Genomic DNA, 21668 nt, shown 5'->3' with positions numbered 1-21668 from the left:
CATGTTGCTCAGAGACGCAAATTGGAATTATATTTGTTGGCGAAATAGAGCAAAAGCGGTGAATATTGTGTCTAAAACGTGAGTGTCTTAATATTAAATTCTTGTTTATTGAACTGCTGTATAAAATCAATATCACATTTGTAACCATGCTGCTTTTTGGATGAAAAAACGTCAGTCTTCGCATGATACTGATTAACTATATGAAATTATATACATATATATACGTTTCTGCTCCCATATCTTGAATTTTGTGATCATTCTAAATGCATTTTAATAAACTGAATCATGCAGTGAAAGAACGCGCACTGGTTTAAACTACTAGACTTCCTATTGCCTTCCTTATTGCAGGAGCACTGAAGATAGCAATGTGCTGAAACGTTTGCTTGCTTGCTCGTGTCCATCTGTTTTTAATTCACATGCACTTTGCACGTTTGCACAATGCAATTTATAAAAATTAAAAATATTTTTTTGTAGACTTTTTAGTCTTGAGTGGATCAGTGTGCGGTTAGCCACCCTCTTGCTCATTACCACTCACTTTTAAAATGGCTGCTACGCCCCTGAAAGTCGTTTTTGTTGTTTTGTTGTTTAATCCTCTGCTCTTCAGAGATTTAATGTCTTTTATCTTCAGTTGATTTTTTTGTGCTGTTTATTCCAACCCAAATTTAATATCTGACGGATCCAAGTTCTGTTCAGATTGAGCAGAAATAACATAAAACACATATCTGACACAAGTTGTGTAACTATAACACATTAGTGTGTGAAAGGTTTCAAATTTGTGTGTTAAATTTGACACAATATGTGTTGCCCGTGAACACACTCACTACATGTGTTAAATTCGTTTTTTAACACATCTCTTTTTAAAGAGATGTGGTTTTCATCACATCATTTTTAAGAGCGTGCCGACACAAGCATTATCAATATATATATATATATATATATATATATGTATGTGTGTGTGTGTATGTATCAAATTAAAGTTGGTGAAATGTCACTCACGCCCTTGTGGTTTTCACCCCTCGAAACGGTTAATATTTTTACATCTGCCTGTTTCACATTGACACAACGTGTCATTTTTAACACATTTTTTAGAGAGCAGTAGGCTGTAACGGCTTCTAAAACAACATGTAAGGCCGTGTCACACGGAGGAAATAACGAAAAGATAAATAAATAAAACATGTAGGCCAGAAATTGACTCTTTATCAATAATGGAAAAGCAGCATGTTAAATACACAAAGGAAAGAAGGATTAATTCCCATTTAAATTCATTTCAGCAAATAATAACTGATCTGATGCATTGAAACATATAGACTGCAAATCAAATCAATTAAACCTCTCAAGATCTCAGCAGAGGATGATTAACCAACTCCAAAAACAACTTATTTTTTATTTATTTTTTTACAGTGCATGAACTTTGCTATTGAAAACTACTGGACTATAAGAACTAAATTTGTCAAGTTGAAATGACTTAATATTTTAAATGGATGACTCAAAAATGAACGTAGACTTTGGTACTGAAAGCTTATCTCAGTATTTCTGCATCTCCTGCCAGTCTAATGATAGATCTGCTGTGACACACCAGCACTCTTGCAGACAGGTCAGTTTCCTGAGGGCCCATGCAAAAAACTGGGTCTTGCCGATACGCTGTAATGCTCACATACTATTAGTCCAAGTGACCTGAGCTTGCATTTGCAAACAGTGCAACTACTGAGGACGTCATCACATTTCTGGCTGTTTTTAGTCGTAATGACAACCATGAGAGCATCGTTACGGACAATAGTTCTCAGTTCACCTCAGCTGTTTTCACAGAGTTTTTGAAGGCATGAGATATAAAGCACATCCGTACATCTGAAAGGATCAGAGCCGTCACTGAGCAGCTTCAGGTGAACTGAGAAACCTACTACAGGTGTGTTTCCGTACGCGCTGATATATGAGAGAAAGATGCGAACCGAGCTCAACATCCAGCCTTTGCATGGCAGGGACAGATGTGATGTGATCTGGATGCTGTCTGTGAAGAAACGAGACAAAATGAGACGACACTGATCACAAATGCAGCGCTCTCAGTCCTGTCTCTGCTGCGCGACAGAGAGGGAGGAAAGGCTTCCTCGTGCAAAAGATCATCCTTGATTCTCTGCTGCTGTAACTGTAGAGACGAGAGTAAGACTCAGCACACTCCTGCTCAGTGATGGGGAAAAGCTCCAGAAATAGTTTTAATGTTACCATATAAGCACAATATTACCAGCAATAGTGAGCAATATAAGCATTTTCAACACAAATGCCAACAAAGCAGATCCGTTATATTGCTTACAAAGAGAGTCAGTGAACGAGAACAATTCATTCACTTTAAAGATTCGTTCAAAAACAGTGAGTCGTTCACGACTACAGCACAGAAGAGCATTAATTGCTGATTCTTCACTCGGGGCCAGTTTGACTAGAAGTCTTTAGAAATTAAGTGTCTATAGATGTTTCACATGTTGTGGAATAAAGATCTGATCATGGCTTTGATCAACCTTCATGTGGATTTTGGTGTAATGTGATGCTGTGGATGTTTTATGGAGTAACTGATGAATATTTCAGTGTTTATTTGAGTCCATTTACACATTTTAGTCAAGCCAATTCACATATCCTAAAGTCTTTGCCTAAAGCAGAAATTAAGCGTTAGCGTTAGTTCTCGCAGGTCACGTGAGTCAAGCTTGCATCAGCTGATTCTCAGCTGATCACATCTACCTATAGGAATACGACACCTATCGCGGCATTCCTATATAAGCTCTATTCAGTATTATTCAGCAGCTTTTCAGCTTGCTCCGGAGCAAATTACCCTCCTCCATCCCCAGCTCCTCCTTTCGCCACAGTCAGGACTTGGCTTTCTGATATTCCTTGCTAATCAGACTCCTTTATCTTGAATAAAGTGTTACACTTAAATATCATTAAGTACATTAATGATATCTGCCTTGTTCTGTTCTGTTAACCCTAGGGGGGTTATTATTGCTGCTCTCCCTGCTCATTCATGACAGGCTGCATGGATGGGCAGGGAGTTTTTTGCCCAGAACAGAACCACACCGCCAAACCAAACGTTATGCTAAGTATCTATCATTTTGACGATAGTGGTCCTGACAGAACAAAAAAAAAAGCAACTGAACATTTCCTCCATTATTGCCCGGAAAAGAAAAGAGAGTTCCTTGTCGTCACAATATATGGGGTAAGTTGTCACAAACGCAACCTGACATTAGAATTACAGCAAAATATCCAGATAAAGTAATGAGATTTGTTTCAGAATTTGAATGAACATAATGAAAACAAACAAACAAAGCAATCATCTTAATAGGCCTTTTTTATTTATTTATCTGGACACATTATCATGAGAAAAACACACACAAATGAAGATCCAAACTCACACAGACACTAATGCAGACAAAGCAAAAGCACATCCAGTGAAGAAAGACATGAAACCAAGAGAACAGGAACTGATGAAAATATAAATAATCTCACAGTGCAAAACATCTTAATCAGCTTCATTTTCTTTCCCCAGGATATCATTTCTTGTTTTATTTCTCTTTTGATTTCGGGATGTTGTGGCGTTTCGACTGGAGAATGCAAATGTGACACAAGCAAACGTCATTTCAATCATCCTCATCTCATAATGCAGTCGTCACGTCAATAAACATCAGCGTTTTTACTGGAAGAGAAGACACAAGTACATTTGTTTGAACGCGCGACATTTTCATGCTCTTTATTGTCACACGTGGAAAAAAGAAATAACTGACATTTAATTTTGTGACATATAGAATATAATTTAAACAGACACTGATGTAATTCTCACACCACTGTCTACAAGAAACAGTCTATATACAGTACATACTGCAAGCAAGAGTAGCTTCTTCTGCATTTGGTTGACAATTTGGGAAACTATTTTTTTACAGCATTTTGCTTTTCAATTCAACAAATATCTGACATATGTAATATTGGGAAGAATTATATATAACATGAATCTCAGCAGTGGTGGAAACGTGCCGTCTGCTGCTGACATGAGGAGCTCATGCAGTGATCTGGATTATGAATGTTTATTTGTGCAGCTCTTGTTCTTGTTCACAGAGGCGTAAAGTTCACCCAGCGGCTCATTTTCTGTTCATCTGATGGCAGCGTAAGTCACTGAATCATCATGATCCTGAAAGAACAGCACAGAGTTTCTCCGTCAGTGTTTGAACCACGGCCACATGTTGATAAAGCTTCATTTATCTGCTGTGGTTTTCTCTGAATAGGACCGAACAGCAGTCAGTGATGAAGAACAAGGGAATGAGCTGCTATCTACTCACTTTGAGCGATTTTACTGGCTTTTTACTGGAAGAAGAGACTTCAGAGTAAGTCACATCATCTGTCTGCTCCTAAACATCAGTGCAAACGTTTAACACACAGAACAGACATATCTCTCACTGTCAAATAATATGACATTATAGAACAGAACTGAAAGGCTAATGGTTTGTTTGACTCACATGGTCTCTCGCAGCAGCAGGAGTGGACATGGTGATCGTCTCATACGTCACTTTATCTTCATTCTCATCTTTGACCTTCAGACAACAAACAGTTAAAACTGCATGATTCACACTTTATTGAGCTTTAAAGACAGAAATCAAATCTAAATCACTGGCATTACTGAACTCACCGCCGATTCACCAGTGCCTCTTTTATTACCTGAAATAAAAGTGCCTCAAATGATTATTTATAATAAAAGAGACATACAAACACAGAATGTTAACAAAGCTAATGACGTTCAGATTTTACAAGAGGCAAGAAGCATTAAATTGAATGAAAATGAATGATTCGATTTGAAATGAATTAAACTACATAAAAAAGTTTGTCAAGACAAACTTTAGGTTGGCTTGAGAAAGCCTAGCTTGAAAGTTTAAAGCAGTTGTAAAAGCATGAAGTTTGAAAATTTAGATCAGTTAACATGATTAGCATGATTTTAATGTCGCAGCAGCAGGAGTGGACATGGTGATCGTCTCATACGTCACTTTATCTTCATTCTCATCTTTGACCTTCAAACAACAAACAGTTAAAACTGCATTATTCACACTTTATTGAGCTTTAAAGACAGAAATCAGATCTAAATCACTGGCATTACTGAACTCACCGCCAATTCACCAGTGCCTCTTTTATTACCTGAAACAAAAGTGCCTCAAATGATTATTTATAATAAAAGAGACATACAAACACAGAATGTTAACAAAGCTAATGACGTTCAGATTTTACAAGAGGCAAGAAGCATTAAATTGAATGAAAATTAATGATTTGCAAATGATTATTTATAATAAAAGAGACATACAAACACAGAATGTTAACAAAGCTAATGACGTTCAGATTTTACAAGAGGCAAGAAGCATTAAATTGAATGAAAATGAATGATTCGATTTGAAATGAATTAAACTACATAAAAAAGTTTGTCAAGACAAACTTTAGGTTGGCTTGAGAAAGCCTAGCTTGAAAGTTTAAAGCAGTTGTAAAAGCATGAAGTTTGAAAATTTAGATAAGTTAACATGATTAGCATGATTTTAATGTTGTTAACATGTTTCCAGCATGATTAGCATGTTGCTAACATGTTGTTAGCATGATTAGTGTGTTGTTAGCATTTTGTTAGCATGATTAGCATGTCACTAGCATGTTGTTAGCATTATTTGCATTTCATTAGCATGTTTCCAGCATGATTAGCATGTTTCTAACATGATTAGCTCGTACATAACATGTCGCTAACATGTTTCCAGCATGATTAGCATGTTGTTAACATGATTAGCAAGTTACTAGCATGTTGCTAGCATGTTTCTAGCATGATTAGCCAGTTACTAGCATGGTTACCATGTTATTAACATGTTGTCAGCATGATTAGCATGTTACTAGCATGTTGTTAGCATTTTTCTAGCATGATTAGCAAGTTACTAGCATATTGTTAACATTATTAGCAAGTTACTAGCATGTTTCTAGCATGATTAGCAAGTTACTAGTTTGTCAAGACAAACTTTAGGTTGGCTTGAGAAAGCCTAGCTTGAAAGTTTAAAGCAGTTGTAAAAGCATGAAGTTTGAAAATTTAGATAAGTTAGCATGTTGTTAATATGTTTCCAGCATGATTAGCATGTTGCTAGCATGATTAGCAAAGTTGATAGCATGTTTCTAGCATGATTAACAAGTTACTAGCATGTTATTAGCATGATTAGCATGTTACTAGCGTGATTCTGGCATGATTAGCATGTTACTAGCATGTTGTCTATCATGTTACTAGCAACAGTCTGATAGTCTGGGCTAAATTTGGTGGTTCTAGCTTGAAAGCTCTAGGATGAGTAGCGTTCAGAAATTTAGTCTAAGAATAATAATAATACAAGCTACTTTAGCTTACACTCTAAAAAATACTGGGTTAATTACTTACTAGCATGATTCTGGCATGATTAGCATGTTACTAGCATGTTGTTAGCATTTTTCTAGCATGATTAGCAAGTTACTAGCATATTGTTAACATTATTAGCAAGTTACTAGCATGTTTCTAGCATGATTAGCAAGTTACTAGCATGATTAGCAAAGTTGATAGCATGTTTCTAGCATGATTAGCAAGTTACTAGCATGTCAATAGCATGATTAGCACGTTACTAGCATGATTCTGGCATGATTAGCATGTTACTAGCATGTTGCCTATCATGTTACTAGCATGATTCTGGCATGATTAGCATGTTACTAGCATGTTGCCTATCATGTTACTAGCAACAGTCTAAAAGTCTGGGCTGAGTTTGGTGGCTCTAGCTTGAAAGCTCTAGGAGGAGTAGCGTTCAGAGATTTAGTCTAAGAAGAATAATAATAAGCTTAAGTAGCAGATCAGTAGGTTGGCTTTCTCAAGCCAACCTAATGATTAAACGATGTTTGTTTGACTTGATAACTGTTTGAGGTTGACATTACAGGAATCACAGATGAACATAATCACATAATCCACATGTTTCTGTGATACACACAATCTGAACATGATGTGCTTGTTTGCTGATCATTACAGTGAGATCTGAACGGTTTTTAATTGTTATAAAGGAGTAAATCTGAAACTCACCGGCTCTTTTTCTGCAGATGAGCCAGAGAACAGCAGCCAGGAACACAGCAAATCCAGCAGCAGCAGCAGCAGCAGCAGAAATCACTGTCACTGAAGAAGAGATCACAATCATAGTGAAAGACAAAAGCCATCAGCACAGAGTGCAATTTCAACCACTGTGACCTCTGACTTTTGATTTATGCCCTGTGACTGATTTATTGTTTATTGCTCTTCTTTATGCTGCTGGAATTCAGAGCTTTTTGCTTTAGATCTGAATGTTGTGTATAGCACATTTTAACGCAATGTTGTTGCCCAAAGTGCTTCACAATTTAAAAGAAGGCATATACAAAGATTAAAAACAATAAAATGTAACATACTTAGTAAGAAAGACTTACAAAGACTATGATGATGACAATGTACCTTTAGTCTCATGATTGTTTGTAGTTGAGGGATGCTGAGAGTTTGTGACTGCTGTCGTTGCTTTAGCTGGAGCTGTAAAAGATGAATGTTAGTTCAGATGCATCACACTGTAAAACAGGGATCTCCAAAGTGTCCCGAAATCATTTTCTGTACTGTATTTTCCAGTTGCCTTTTTCTAAATCATCTGAAATGTGCTGATTTACATTCCAAAGTCACTTATACAATGCACAAAATGGCAAAATAAACCATAGACACTTAAAGTAGGCACTAAAGTAGATTTGTATAGCTATATTTCTCATGTCTGTGTGATAGTATTCGCTGATGGCTTTGGGATCACGGTGAAGATAGTTTGAGGTTTGATATTCAGATTCCGTTCGGCTATAAATCTGCAGTGCTCTGTCGTAGACATGTAAATAATATCACACGTCATTCTTCATGATTTGTGAATTCAGGTGTCCTCCGGTCTGAGATCAGAGTGTTTTTTTTTATATAGTGACTCTTAAGTTTATAATGCGTATAGCTGCAAAAGTCGGACACTTAGGAGACTGAAACCAGTGTCATCTTGACCTGCTTGATTTGAAAAACAGGCGTTCTTCACGGTTCACGGCTATTTCCAACAAACATGGAGTCTGAGATAATACTAAATCACTTGTTTTATATGTAGCCTGATTTGGGAAAACTTTCACAATCACGTTATCATGTTTCAGTCTTTCTCGCTGCTCTTTTTCTTGAGTAATAATGTCAAACAGGCTGAGCCGAAGAATAACAATGGTCATAGGCTCATATAGACTATTCTGATTTCTGTCTTCTGCTAGTTAGCGAAGCATTAAAAAACTATCTGAACTGATAAATAACAGATTGGAGATTAAAATAATAGCAGATTTGTCTCATTTTAAATGAATACTAAAAACTAAGATGACAATTTTACTTAAGCCAGAAATGTACTTTTACTATGGTAAAATAAATGTTCAGCGATATCTTCAAAAGATTTTTGAATTTCTGTGCACTTTTTTTTCTCTATAAAGTGTTGATATGGCAGCTAGTAAATACTGTAAATTGTGTTATGCTAGCATGTGTGGAAATATTCAAACCACGTGTGTTACAACTAACCCCGCGTTACTTTGTGCCCCGCGCTCCCCTACAAATCCTGTATAATAAATAATAGTTTAACAATCAAAACTCTCAGCTCCTCCTGTGGGTTTAACTTCCTCTGATCTGACAGACCGAGTGTTTAAATTCTTCTAGAGTTGCACAGAGTGCCAGTGCATAATGAAGAAGTGCTGCTTTACATTGTGTGAAACATGTTCTTCAGTGTGATAAAGTGCATTCTGTCAACCACACTGGCTCAACACACATCTGCTCTGAGCACAGTTTATAGGCTATTCTTTCCTTTTGCACACGAAAGTTGTTGCATCAGCTGCTGTTTAAAGCGCTTGCGAGATGCTTTTCCATGATCGATCATCAGCATCATAAATCCTGCAAAGTGCTTTATATATTTTTGTAATGTATGTACATTTGGAACACTACATTATCTTATAATTACCTTTGCATCAAAAAACTAGTAAACGCTGCTGTGAGGGTGTTTCTAATACAGCGGCTGTGGGAGTGACAGTACATTTGACATCCTTTTCATTTTATTCACTGAGGGTTTTGGGATCACGGTGAAGATAGTTTGAGGTTTGATATTCAGATTGCGTTTGGCTATAAATCTGCAGTGCAGTGTGAAGCTTACATTTTACTGGAGTATTTTACATGAGGAGCGCTGTGCTGTTTGACGTCAAATGTACGATTTGCACCAAGCTTTGTGACGTATTTCTGTTTTTAAATAATGTGTCTTGCTAGTTTCCAGTTGATGTTTTTAATGTGCGGTATAGTGGCCTAGTTCCCTAAACAGCACTTTAAATGAGTATCAGCAAGAAGATGCAGTCCAAGCCGACCTGAAAAAGCAGTGGCAGGTAAATATATCACAAATAAAAGTTTTTGTTTTTTCCCCCCGAGCTGGAAGGCCGACAGATGAGGGAGTGAGACGTGAGTGCCGGTGACACTGTACAGCCCATTCATCTGTGAACACATTAATGCATCCTCCGTATCCTTTGTAATGTGGGAAAGTGGGACGCTGGTAGCGGTCAAGCTCACTCTTCCTCCTCTCTGCCCTTGCATATCATAAGGTCAAGTGCAAGAAAATGGTTTCCACACTCCATGTATTATATGAATGTGAATCCATTGGATTGCATGAGAGGACGACAGACAAAGGAGTGGCGTAACTGCTCGCTCTCCTTCTCTGCATTCACTCACCTATTCTCTTTGGGAAAATAAGGAGGATCCTGATGCTGCCTCCATACCTTGAGTACAGGAGTGGACGACAGATATAAGAGTGGGACGTGAGTGGCGTAGTTGCCCAACATTTCATTACATTACTTGCCCACCGCAGCACTGGACTGCTATCGTTTTGCTTTTTAATAGAAATAAAAACCACACTGGCTCAACACACATAGAGCAGTGATCATCTCTGAACCAGTTTAGACTGATGGGTGTGAATCTGAATCTGATGTCTCTTCCTCTTCTTTCTGTAAGTGAGCTGCTGCGTGACATTAAACTCTATCGTCAGTTAAATTCAGCCTGTTTAATAAACTGAAGTTAAAAACTATTTACACTTACTAACATATATTTGAATGAAATTTGATTTAAATTTCTATAAAAGTAATCTACATCTACAGTATGTGAGCACGTTACTATAACTTCCACAAGTCCTCCTTTCAAATCTTCTCTTTTATTATGGTCACTAATTTGATATATAACATGTATATATTATGTTTGGCACACGTTAGTTTTTCAAATATCAAATATCTGAGGGCTGGCTGTTAATAGGGCTTAAAGCAGTGAAATTATGAATAATTAGACTAGATCATGACTGAAGGGGAATCAATGTATCAATGTATTTATGTATCAATAAAACAAACTTCTGGAAGTTTGTCTTCAAGAGTCTGTTTGTGTGTCAGTGTTGACATCAGCTCAATCTGATTGGCTGATCACCATACTCAGCTTCCATTGGTCCATTTGTGTCTGAATGGGTGAGACTTGGCCAGAATTATTGTATTGTATTGTGTTGTATTAACAATGTGCCTGATGTAAGCAAACAGCTTTATACTCAAAACAAACTTTATAATCAAGTTTATCAAAGTGGATTTCTGAACTAACCACAATAAAGTTGTATGAATTATTATAAACATGAATTAATTATTTCATTATTTGTTCATCTTTATTGCTTTGCTTCAGTTAAACACATCCTCATGAGCTCATGAAAGCGAATCACCACATTTGTAACAAATATCTCAGGAGATGTGAATTAAACCCAACTGCAGAGGCTTTATTAAGAAAATTAGTTGAAATCATCCATAATTTAAAAAATGATAATAAAAATGCTAAAACTCAAGAACGAACAGAGAAGATACAAGAATCAAAGCTCTGTCACATTATTACTCTGTAAAATGTGAATCATGTGTCTTGTAATTTCCCCTTAAAAAATTAAGGTGACAATTAAAAATAGTGTGTATATTTTATTAAAGAAAGTGTGGTTCAATGTTGTATAGAAAATATTGAGAACATTTCACTAATAAAACCAAGAGAGGAAACAAGGAAACAAGCAATTTTGAGGCTTGAATTGAGGGACTGCTTAAGATGATAAAATAAATAAGAAGCCTTCTTTCCTAATTTTAAGAGAATTAGCTCAATTATGCAGGTTTATTTTGACGGTGATTGTTAGTTCCCAACATGCTTTGCATATAGGTGGATATGGAGAATAAATATTGAAATTAAGTGCTATTTAATGTGTTTTTGAGTGAAGGGAAACATCTGTTAATGTTTAATGTTCAGTTATGTTATGTTGTCTGATTGATTTTATAGTCTCAAGCATTCAGAAATCATGCAAAAGAAAATTAAGCAGCTTTACTACGATAAAACCATGGTTAATTTTTGTAAGGGTTGTGATGTCCACATGTTTTTTGTTGAAGAAATTATAGAGGCGGTGTCATCTATATATAGTAAAAAGGTGTCCAAAAATTAAAGATTAAGTGGATATTTGAATGAAATGTTTGGTCAATAGCCTACAAGGATTTGATCGTCCTGTAAGTGTAGCAGCAGCAATTACACGGCCTTTGGCTCCCTTTGCAGGCATTTGTAATAACATGTAATGTATATAAATTGTTTATTTTGTATTTATATATACAATAAAATATTTTGTATTTTAACAGTGTTATTGAATGAAACCATATAATTATTAATTAACCAATCATTATTGCCTCATTGTTTTTATATAATGCATTTTAAGTAATTTGAAAGGCTATTGTTGGCTTAGGTCTGTTTTATAACCACAAACAATATCATCTTAATACTTCTTTGTAAATTATTATTTGAAGTAACAAAACCATAGAGGAGAAACAATAATGTACAGTATGTGATAATGTGTTATAAATAAGAAGCCTTCTTTCCTAATTTTAAGAGAATTAGCTCAATTATGCAGGTTTATTTTGACGGTGATTGTTAGTTCCCAACATGCTTTGCATATAGGTGGATATGGAGAATAAATATTGAAATTAAGTGCTATTTAATGTGTTTTTGAGTGAAGGGAAACATCTGTTAATGTTTAATGTTCAGTTATGTTATGTTGTCTGATTGATTTTATAGTCTCAAGCATTCAGAAATCATGCAAAAGAAAATTAAGCAGCTTTACTACGATAAAACCATGGTTAATTTTTGTAAGGGTTGTGATGTCCACATGTTTTTTGTTGAAGAAATTATAGAGGCGGTGTCATCTATATATAGTAAAAAGGTGTCCAAAAATTAAAGATTAAGTGGATATTTGAATGAAATGTTTGGTCAATAGCCTACAAGGATTTGATCGTCCTGTAAGTGTAGCAGCAGCAATTACACGGCCTTTGGCTCCCTTTGCAGGCATTTGTAATAACATGTAATGTATATAAATTGTTTATTTTGTATTTATATATACAATAAAATATTTTGTATTTTAACAGTGTTATTGAATGAAACCATATAATTATTAATTAACCAATCATTATTGCCTCATTGTTTTTATATAATGCATTTTAAGTAATTTGAAAGGCTATTGTTGGCTTAGGTCTGTTTTATAACCACAAACAATATCATCTTAATACTTCTTTGTAAATTATTATTTGAAGTAACAAAACCATAGAGGAGAAACAATAATGTACAGTATGTGGAAAATAATGTGTTTTTTTTTTACTTTAAACCGCATAAACACATTTCATTACACCAAATACACAAAATAATGTTCTTTTTAGCAGCATCATATGACCCCTTTAACTGAACCAAGTGTGTCAGATAAGAGAAGCATACAAAATTTGTAGAGCTGTGGGATTGAAAACTACTGTTCTTGTCTGTACAATTTAAGACTTGGTTTAATAATGTTTGTCATGTGGATTGGTATGTCTAGATTAAGTTATGCAATTCAGTAATTCTTCCAGTTTTGTACCTTACAGTGAAGTTTATGCATCAGATTCTGAAGATGAGGAGGAGGTTGTGGTCATGTTAACCTCACCTGTTTATTCTAACCATGAAAGTGATGTAAGTATGCAACCATACTTTTACCAAGTCATAATAATTTGTTATTAACTTTGTTTGTGTTATTGCAATGATTTAGGATGACGTTACTGCTGCTGACATCATCAGAAGATTTCAAAAGGAAAATCTTAATTAGGAAGAAAAGATGATTGTAGTGGCTAGAAGAAGGAAAGTTCTGCATAATGCATGTACTGCGCTGAAAAGTAGCTACTTCGCATGGCACAAATCTCCACAATGAATTTGTAGGTGAAAGTGCTGATGACTATGGGGGATCTAGCAGAGAATTTTTCAGGTTGGTCCAAAATAATTTATCAACGAAATATTCTTGTGATGTCTTGTTTAAAATAGCAAATATACAAAAAATGTGAAATATTGACTTGATTTTGTTTCTTTGAGTTATTACAGCCAGATATTGTATAATATTTACCATTGTTTATGGCAATGCTAACAACTCTTTGGGTAACTGAAATGGTGCTTATTTGCGCCTTGTATCACACCACAGTATACAAACGCCATCCTGTGTCTCAATTATGTACTGAATATGACAGAAAATGGCTTTGAATATGACCTCAAAGTATTACAGTATTAATATTACTGTAATATTGTGGCAGTGTTCTTGGTGCTAGGCCAATTGTTATGTAGCTTGTAATGGACTATTTTTTTCTTAGTAGAAGCTTTAAGATAATAAACAAGCAATTTCATAAAACAATTTAAACTTAAATCAGTACTTCTTGTCCACATATTTATTTGTTGTAAATTGGATAAGGTATAGTAGCTGGTCATTATGGCCAAAAAAAAACAAAACAAGATTGTTAATTTTGCTATGATGACTATACATTATGTCTTCATTATTATTGTTAATAATAATAATAATAATAAGCACAAATTGTATAGGCTTTCATTTCAATATCAGTTAAATTATTTCATTGTATTTGTGCTCTTTTTATTTCTCTAGGCTTTTGATGCAGGGTGTGCAGTCATCATTTGGAGTTTTTGAGGGGAAAGCAGGCCAGATGTTTTTCACCCATGACCAAGTAGCTGTGGAGATGAAGCGGTATTACACAGCGGGAAAGCTAATTGCTTGGTCTCTCATGCATGTTGGACCAGGTATCAAAGCACTAGATACCACATTATTCAAACTAATGTGTGACCAACCAGATTCTGCAGAAGAATTTGACTGGCATAACCTGCCAGATGTCGAAATTCAAGATACAGTGCGACAGGTATTCATCTTCCTACAGTTCAGACAGGAGGTATTTATGTTTTGTGATGGTAATGCAGTTTCTTTGTTTTAAAGTTTTTTGTTTTTTTTTGGCAGACCCAACAAGACATAGATGGAAGAGTAACAAGCCTTGGGGACTGGATTGTTGACGGTGGAGTCCCAGGCATTTACAGTGCAACACCCAAGGATATGAGACGAACCTACGGGCAGCTGATCAAACACTACATTCACTTTCGGTATGAAACTCTAAATAATTTACATTTTAATCAGTCTACTGATTTAATCGTGTTAGCTACAGTGCCCTTCACTGATATTGGCACCCTTGGCAAATATGAGTAAAACTGACTCTGGAAAAGTACTTTTTTTTTCTATCCAGATATTTCAGATTCAGAGGTCCACAGTTGTGGACTCTCATTTTCATCTCCTTTCACAGGTTTTGGAGTTTAGGTCAGGGGTGCTCTAACTCTAATCTGTGTCTAACTGGGGTTAGAGCTAAACTCTGCAGGAGTTTGGGCATCTCTGATTTGAGTGTTTCTAATTACTCAGATAAACTAAAACATGTAAGGAAGGGAATGGACTTCATTTTTTTACATTGCAATTTGAACAGGTGTCAAAAAATGATGGCAGACATGTTTTGTAGAAAAATAAATGTATTTTATTTATATTAATATTTTGAATGAAAGATTAAAAGGATAAACAGTGCAGATTTATTTTCACATCCGCCTTTGCTCATATTTACCAGGGGTTATTTAGTGGAGGGCACTGTAGGTCTGGCTGTTTTCCTAGTACCATCATTCTATAGCAAACTATCCAAACTTCCAGAAAATAAAAAGACAGAAAGAACAAACCGAAATACTGCATTGTCTCAGTGTGGAGTCAACCACAACGCTTGCCAGGCTATTCCTGTTTTGCACGAGTAGCCTTTTCCAAAGGGTCCAATGACACGCAGCAATATCATGCTTTATCCAGTAGGAGGCGTTGTGATATTGTGAAAACTCTACTAAACACTCGAGGACCAAGAGGTCTTTCAGCTCTGAGTGAGCGTCTCATATTCAGTTTAATCACTGATTCAATAACTGGGCCAATTATTCTATTACAGTCAAGTCCTGTGTTCAGAGTTCAGACTGAATTTTATTAATGTTACGGTTTAACGTATACAGATATTGTGTGGCATAATCAGATTAGCCCTGCTGTCAGTAAAATGATATGTGCAGACTACTACATAATCACCCTGCCAGTTTTAACAATTGGCCCTGGTCCCATTTTTAAAAAGTGACAGAAAGGGACAAATAACATTGACATTTAGAGGGAATAATGTCACCATCCCCATCACCTGACCCTCCGGTGCATAATTGCACAATAATTCATGATTAAAATATATGAACCAAAGGTGCTGGGACAATAGCACAATACAGTGGCCCCCTGGGGTTGAATAAGGAAATCAATGAAGTGCTCATCTGCCCAATCCAACCGTCCCACTGGCTTTGTCATGAATAGCCGCCATACGCATGTCAAGTGACGGACAGAACGTGCCATCTGCTGCTCTTGATAGCATTTTGTAGGGCAGAGAAAGAGCTTATTTTATTTTATTTTGTTGCTAAATGTCACACCATGGAAAGCATTGATGAATTACAGTGAATTACACAACGCCATTAGTACAGAAAGCTTCCTAATGTGAACTGACTGCTTTCTGATATATTAACAACGCTTTTGCAGCCTTGATGGTAATGTGATTTTCCTCTGGGACATTTAGGAACCACGCGTTCCCCCTGCTATTCAACAAAGATTTCCTTAATAATGTTTAACCAAATGATATATGAACAAACTGATCTGTCAGACCCATGATCCACTGTTCTTGTCACGTGTCACTTTTAGTTTTATCTCACAGCAGTTTATTAGAACAGCAGACTTTCAGAGCAAAACAATACATCGTTTGGCCAGTTTGCAATGCTTTAATATTCCATCTTACTTTTATATTTTAAATGGAAAGGCAAATCTCGAAGTATTTGCTTGCTTAGGGTTTGAACAAACACTAATCATTGTACTTTTGTCGAGAAGAGTTGTGAAGATAAACTTACTTTCATTGAAAGAACGACTCTAGCTACATCTAGAGACCAGAGAGGCTTTTTTAACCCTCCAAACGTCTGTTCTGGGAGCGTTTGGTAACTAAGTGGGTACAAAATTCCGCAAAAAAAAGTCGGATTACTTGACGGTAGCAAATGCACGTGCACTGCTAAACACTGTAATGTTTACGACAGTGACTTCCACTCACTGAACTGTAGGGTACGGGGCTCCAAAGTTGCAAAAATACACAAAACTACATAAGGTTGCTTTAAAAGTAGCCTAGCTCAACTAAAAAAAAAACGCGACTCTACAGCTTGCGGTTTTAAACACATTTTTACAATAAACATGGGTTTGACTTACTTTTGCCATTGCACGTGCGTGTTTTGCAGCGTTTCGGCCATAAATCTGTGGATTCTGAACACTCGGAATTTTATGGAAGGCGGACGGGGCCAAAAGTCTTTATACCGAATGTGTGAAATTTGACCGTCAAAAAAAACAAAAAACAAAAATTAAATAAATACAATAAAATAAAATAGATCATTTTTGAACATGTTTATTTTGTATGTGTAGACATTCACTTTCTGGCTGCGTTAAGGCATTATTTTAAAAAATATAATTCCACAAAAACTGAAAGTTATTTTATAATTGTGGGTGGCATATTGTAGCTTGTATTTCCATTCCTTTTTTTAATTCAAATGTGAGACAAAACAATACGAAACACAATACAAAATATTGACACAGTGGAAAGACAACAAAGAAAAAAGATAAAAAGAAGAAGAATTAGTAGAATTTATTTATGATAAAGAAAGTAATCGACATAAGCTGACAGGATATAAGCTACATAAATTAAATAACGGGACACAAAATGTTCTTCATGAGTTTCTTGTGATTCATGAATCTGTCATGAATCTACTTCACTTTACTGCAATTCAGCAATCCTGTAAGTTTAAAGTTTGCATTCTTTTAATTCAGCTAAGATGCCACGTCAATCTTCTATTGGTCACATGTCTTCGTGATACAAAATCACAGGGCAGAGTTCACCGAACTTGAGATTTGGAATGCAGCAAAATTCACACGAGTTTGCGTTTCCTGTCTCCCGTATTCGCATACGTATGAATGTAAGTCAATATAACAGAAAGTGACGTGTGACCAGCCCTTTAAGGTGCAGTCACATTATTAGCGAAATTTGAAAATATGGAAAAAATGGTCCATTTTCCATTCTCAATAGTGTAGCTATGTGTGAAGCACTGATCACACAGAAGTCAGTTTCAAACAAAGGAGTTTTCGGTTGATCAGCGCGGCAAATTCGCATGACCAACTTAAACATAAACGAAATCTGCATGAGGAACTTTTTTGCATGAAAATCCCAATTGCGCAGATTCGTATCGAAATGAATGGAATTTGCCCACAAAATTTCTCAACAGTAAATGTGACCACATGACATTCTAAAAACATGGTGCTTGGGTTAAAAGTAATTCAACTTTTATAAAAAGCCATTTTGCTTTTTTTTTTTCAATTGCATTTCCCTGTGTCTTGTATTTTTGTTTGTTCACCCGCTGTCCGCTTAGAAAAATTTTCCGGACCCGACCGTTCCCGCTAAATTTAGATCTCGTTTCCAGAATCTCACATTTAAATTTCTGCTACTGAAAGAAAGAGAGATAGGCTGACAAATAAAAGTGTGGTCTGCACAAAATTGTATGTTATTTTATTCGTCCTGTCAAGAGTCTTGAATTTATTAACTTTGACTTGAATTTATATGAATTATCTTAAGACACAAAATTCGTTCAATATTTTATGCAACAGTAGGGAAAAAAAAGTGTCAGAGAAAATAAATATGTTGTACAAAAATTGTATTCCTTTTTTTTTATTCTGCGTGCAGCGCGTGCATAACAGTCCTGAGCGCAAGCTGTACCGGTGGTCAATAAGAATAAAGCGCAGATATGCTGTTCTAAATGGACGTCGGGAACGGGATATTGTTAGACCACCCGCTATCATTCAAATGACACCAGAGTTACCAACCGCTACCGCGTTTGATTCGGGAATTTAATCCGGCGGCGCAAATAATCCGGTCGGGTCGGGACCTCTACCTCCACCTTCCCCAGCTCCACCTGTATAGATCTGCTATGGGTTATTTTATATGCTATTTGTGCAACAGCAGTATGTCTTAAATACTCACGGCACCGTATCGCCATATGCATTGGCAGTAGCAAGTTCCTGTACTTGCTTGCAGCAGCAGCAATAATCTACAACTACAGCAATAACCAACAGCAGCAGCAATTCAGCAGCAGTGTAGCAGATCTATTCTGCCAAGACCAAATACATTAACATTGTCATATCCATCACCATGCTAAAATATTCAGAGAGTTGTCATGATTAAACTACGGTTACTGTGGTAAACCCATAGTAAGTGTTGTGGCTATTGTGCTTTAACTACAAATACAACAGTAAAACTACAGTTACTGCGGTAAACCCATAGTAAATGTTGTGGTTATTGTCCTTTAATTACAAATACAACAGTAAAACTACGGTTACTGCGGTAAACCCATAGTAAGTGTTGTGGTTATTGTGCTTTAACTACAAATACCACAGTAAAAGTACGGTTACTGTGGTAAACCCATAATAGTACGTGTTGTGGTTATTGTGCTTTAACTACAAATACAACAGTAAAACTATGGTTACTGTGGTAAACCCATTGTAAGTGTTGTGGCTATTGTGCTTTAACTACAAATACCACAGTAAAACTATGTTCATGGTGGGAGAAGCATGATACATATGTTGTAGTAACTGTGTATTGGCTATTGCAAAGATACTATTTAAACTGAACTGAGCTGGATGACGACATCACTGAATTCAATGATGAACTGCCTTTAACTGAAAAATGAGTGTTTACTATTGTCATTTTGCATTATTGACACACTATTTTCCTAATTAATGCTGTACAGTTGCTTTGACACAATCTGTATTGTTAAAAGCACTATATAAGTAAAGGTGACTTGACTTTACTTGACTATACATGACATGGTTGAGCAACAGTTACTATGGTAAAAATATGGTAAATGTGTGCACTTTTTACATGATCACGCTTATCACGCATTACTGGGCTGGTTGATTTGTTGTGCTGTCATCACCCATGTCTAAAAGCTGAAGACCCATGTCACAACACGATTAAAAATGGTTTTATTTATTTATTTATGTAAAACTGCGACAGGTCTATATTTAATAGAAGTTAGCTTAGGCTAATGTCAATGGTAGGCTACCAGCTGCGCTAACTGAGCAGCCCACTGTTCCACAAACAACTAATTTGAACGCATACGCTGCCATTTTAACACATGACCCCATCTAACGTGATGCAGAAACACTGAAATAATTAAAACAATTCCATTAACCCCGTGATCTCATTACAAAAAAAGATTGTTGCCCTTACTTACCTGTTTGAAGGTGTACGCGCATCAGGGCTGCGTTCCAGTTCACTTTTTTATGCCTGTAACAAAGTTCGTAGTCACGGGAAGGAGGAGGCGGGAACCGGCGAACGTTGAAAGAAAACTTTAATAAAATAAACAAACACAAAATGAAAGTACAGCGGCGAACGTCCTAAGCCCTTGATCATTTAGAATCCGCTATGGAGTTGGTTTATTGTTTAATTTTTCCCCTTACGAATTTGTTTGGTGCAGCATTCTATATGTATTTAGGTATGCTTGGGCTGTTATAAATCTAAAAAAAAAAATAATAATAATAATTTAGATATTATAGAGTTGTTTGGGATGGGGACAAATTAAACGCAATCTGCGATGACGTCACAATCGTGTTGCATTGTGGTCTACGGAGCGGCCTGAAGTGTGCATATGAAGCAGACTCACTCCCTCGGTCAAAATCGAGGGGTCGAGGGTCTGTCCATATAAACTTCCCTCATTCACAATGTGGAATGCACTTCAAAATGGCAGCGGGGATTCCCCCGAGGGGAAGTGCTTAGGGAAGTTCGCGAGTGCGTGTCTAAAAGTGGAGTGGAACGCAGCCCAGAACTGAGCCTCGCTGGTGACGTCACTGCCGCTGAAGATGACGCATGGTATTTGGACGCACCTGCTCTCCACCGAAGTTAATGGGGTTGCTAATGTAGACAAATAGCCGTCTCATTTAATCTCAGTCATGTGTGGAGTAACATCTTTTAGGCAATTAATAGCTTTATTGAGAAATTAAAAACAGAAAGCAAAAAAGGAAACTTTCAGCAGCCAAAAGTTGATAAAACATAAAAAGTAAACATAAAGTATTACTAAAGAGGTAACATTTAATCAGTAATTACTCAAAGAAAATACAAAAATTAGCTAAGTAAAACTGAAAACTAATGAGATGATCTCTCTCTCTCTCTCCTACTGACTTACAAGTAGTGAAGGGTATCATTAAGGCTTTAACGGTATTATACTACTCTTACAATACTGCTTATTGATCTGGTGCTTCTTACCTGGTGCTTCTTTTTTAAGGAAAAAAACTGAATGGCTTTATATTCTGAAATTTAAAAATATATAGCAAAGAAACAGCATGTTTGAACAAGTTACAATTACAAAAAAATTTAATTTGATTAATCGCACGGACTTAAAGTGCAAGAGAGATCTCTCTCTCTCGTGGACTGCAAATAAATAAAATGCATCATAGACGAATGTCTTGATATAATCACATATAGAAACGGTTGGCAAGATACAATCAGCTTGATCCTGTTTCCATAAAAAATAATAAATACTAAGTGTATTTTCTTAATTTCTCCAGTACTGAAAGCAGAACCGATAACATCAGAGCTTATCAATACTGTCTTTCGTAATTCAGCCCCAGGGCTCGTTTAATACCGGGTTCAGGTACCATCTCTACTGCACTTACAAGAGAAGAAAAGAAGCATCAGTTGCAAAGCTACATGACAGTATATCTTGCATCTGCGTTTTCAAAATTCATCATAAGTGGAAAAATAACTAGTCATTTTAAAAACAACAATGATAAAAATAAATCTCAGCCTCTCTTAAAAGTGTTATAGCCTCTTCTTCAGATTCCTGAACAAGAACGGTTTGTGAAAAGCTCCTGCTTTCCTTCATGAAAGAGTAAGCAAACTACAAGTGATACATATGCATTATAAGACAATTGAACATTATATGAAACAAATAAAAAAGCAAATTACTTTTTGACTTGTAATGTCTGGTTAGGACAGATTTATCCAGATGATATTTTATTGCTTTCTGCATTATTGTGTCTCATTTGGTGAGGACGCAGCATCAGAGCTGAAAGTGCTGATCTGAAGATGATCTACTTACTGTGATAGTTTTCTGTGTG

The 21668-nt window shown here is 36.1% G+C and overlaps 2 long non-coding RNA genes across 2 annotated transcripts; one reads left to right on the top strand and one right to left on the bottom strand.

The window, feature by feature from the left end:
- Window positions 1-4032: 4032 nt before the first annotated feature.
- LOC107725008 (uncharacterized) lies at window positions 4033-4684 on the bottom strand. Its single transcript, XR_001638072.1, has 4 exons — window positions 4658-4684; window positions 4488-4562; window positions 4311-4379; window positions 4033-4162 (listed from the first exon to the last, which is right to left on the bottom strand). It is a non-coding gene; the product is annotated as an uncharacterized LOC107725008 (long non-coding RNA).
- A 5039-nt stretch (window positions 4685-9723) lies between these two features.
- On the top strand, window positions 9724-14524 carry LOC107725005 (uncharacterized). Its single transcript, XR_001638071.1, has 3 exons — window positions 9724-9855; window positions 14028-14295; window positions 14391-14524. It is a non-coding gene; the product is annotated as an uncharacterized LOC107725005 (long non-coding RNA).
- The last annotated feature ends 7144 nt before the right edge of the window (window positions 14525-21668 follow it).

Source organism: Sinocyclocheilus rhinocerous, unplaced genomic scaffold (genome assembly GCF_001515625.1).
Source record: "Sinocyclocheilus rhinocerous isolate Xijiao unplaced genomic scaffold, SAMN03320098_v1.1 scaffold125, whole genome shotgun sequence".
NCBI lineage: Eukaryota > Metazoa > Chordata > Actinopteri > Cypriniformes > Cyprinidae > Sinocyclocheilus > Sinocyclocheilus rhinocerous.
This window is presented reverse-complemented; position numbering and strand designations above follow the sequence as displayed.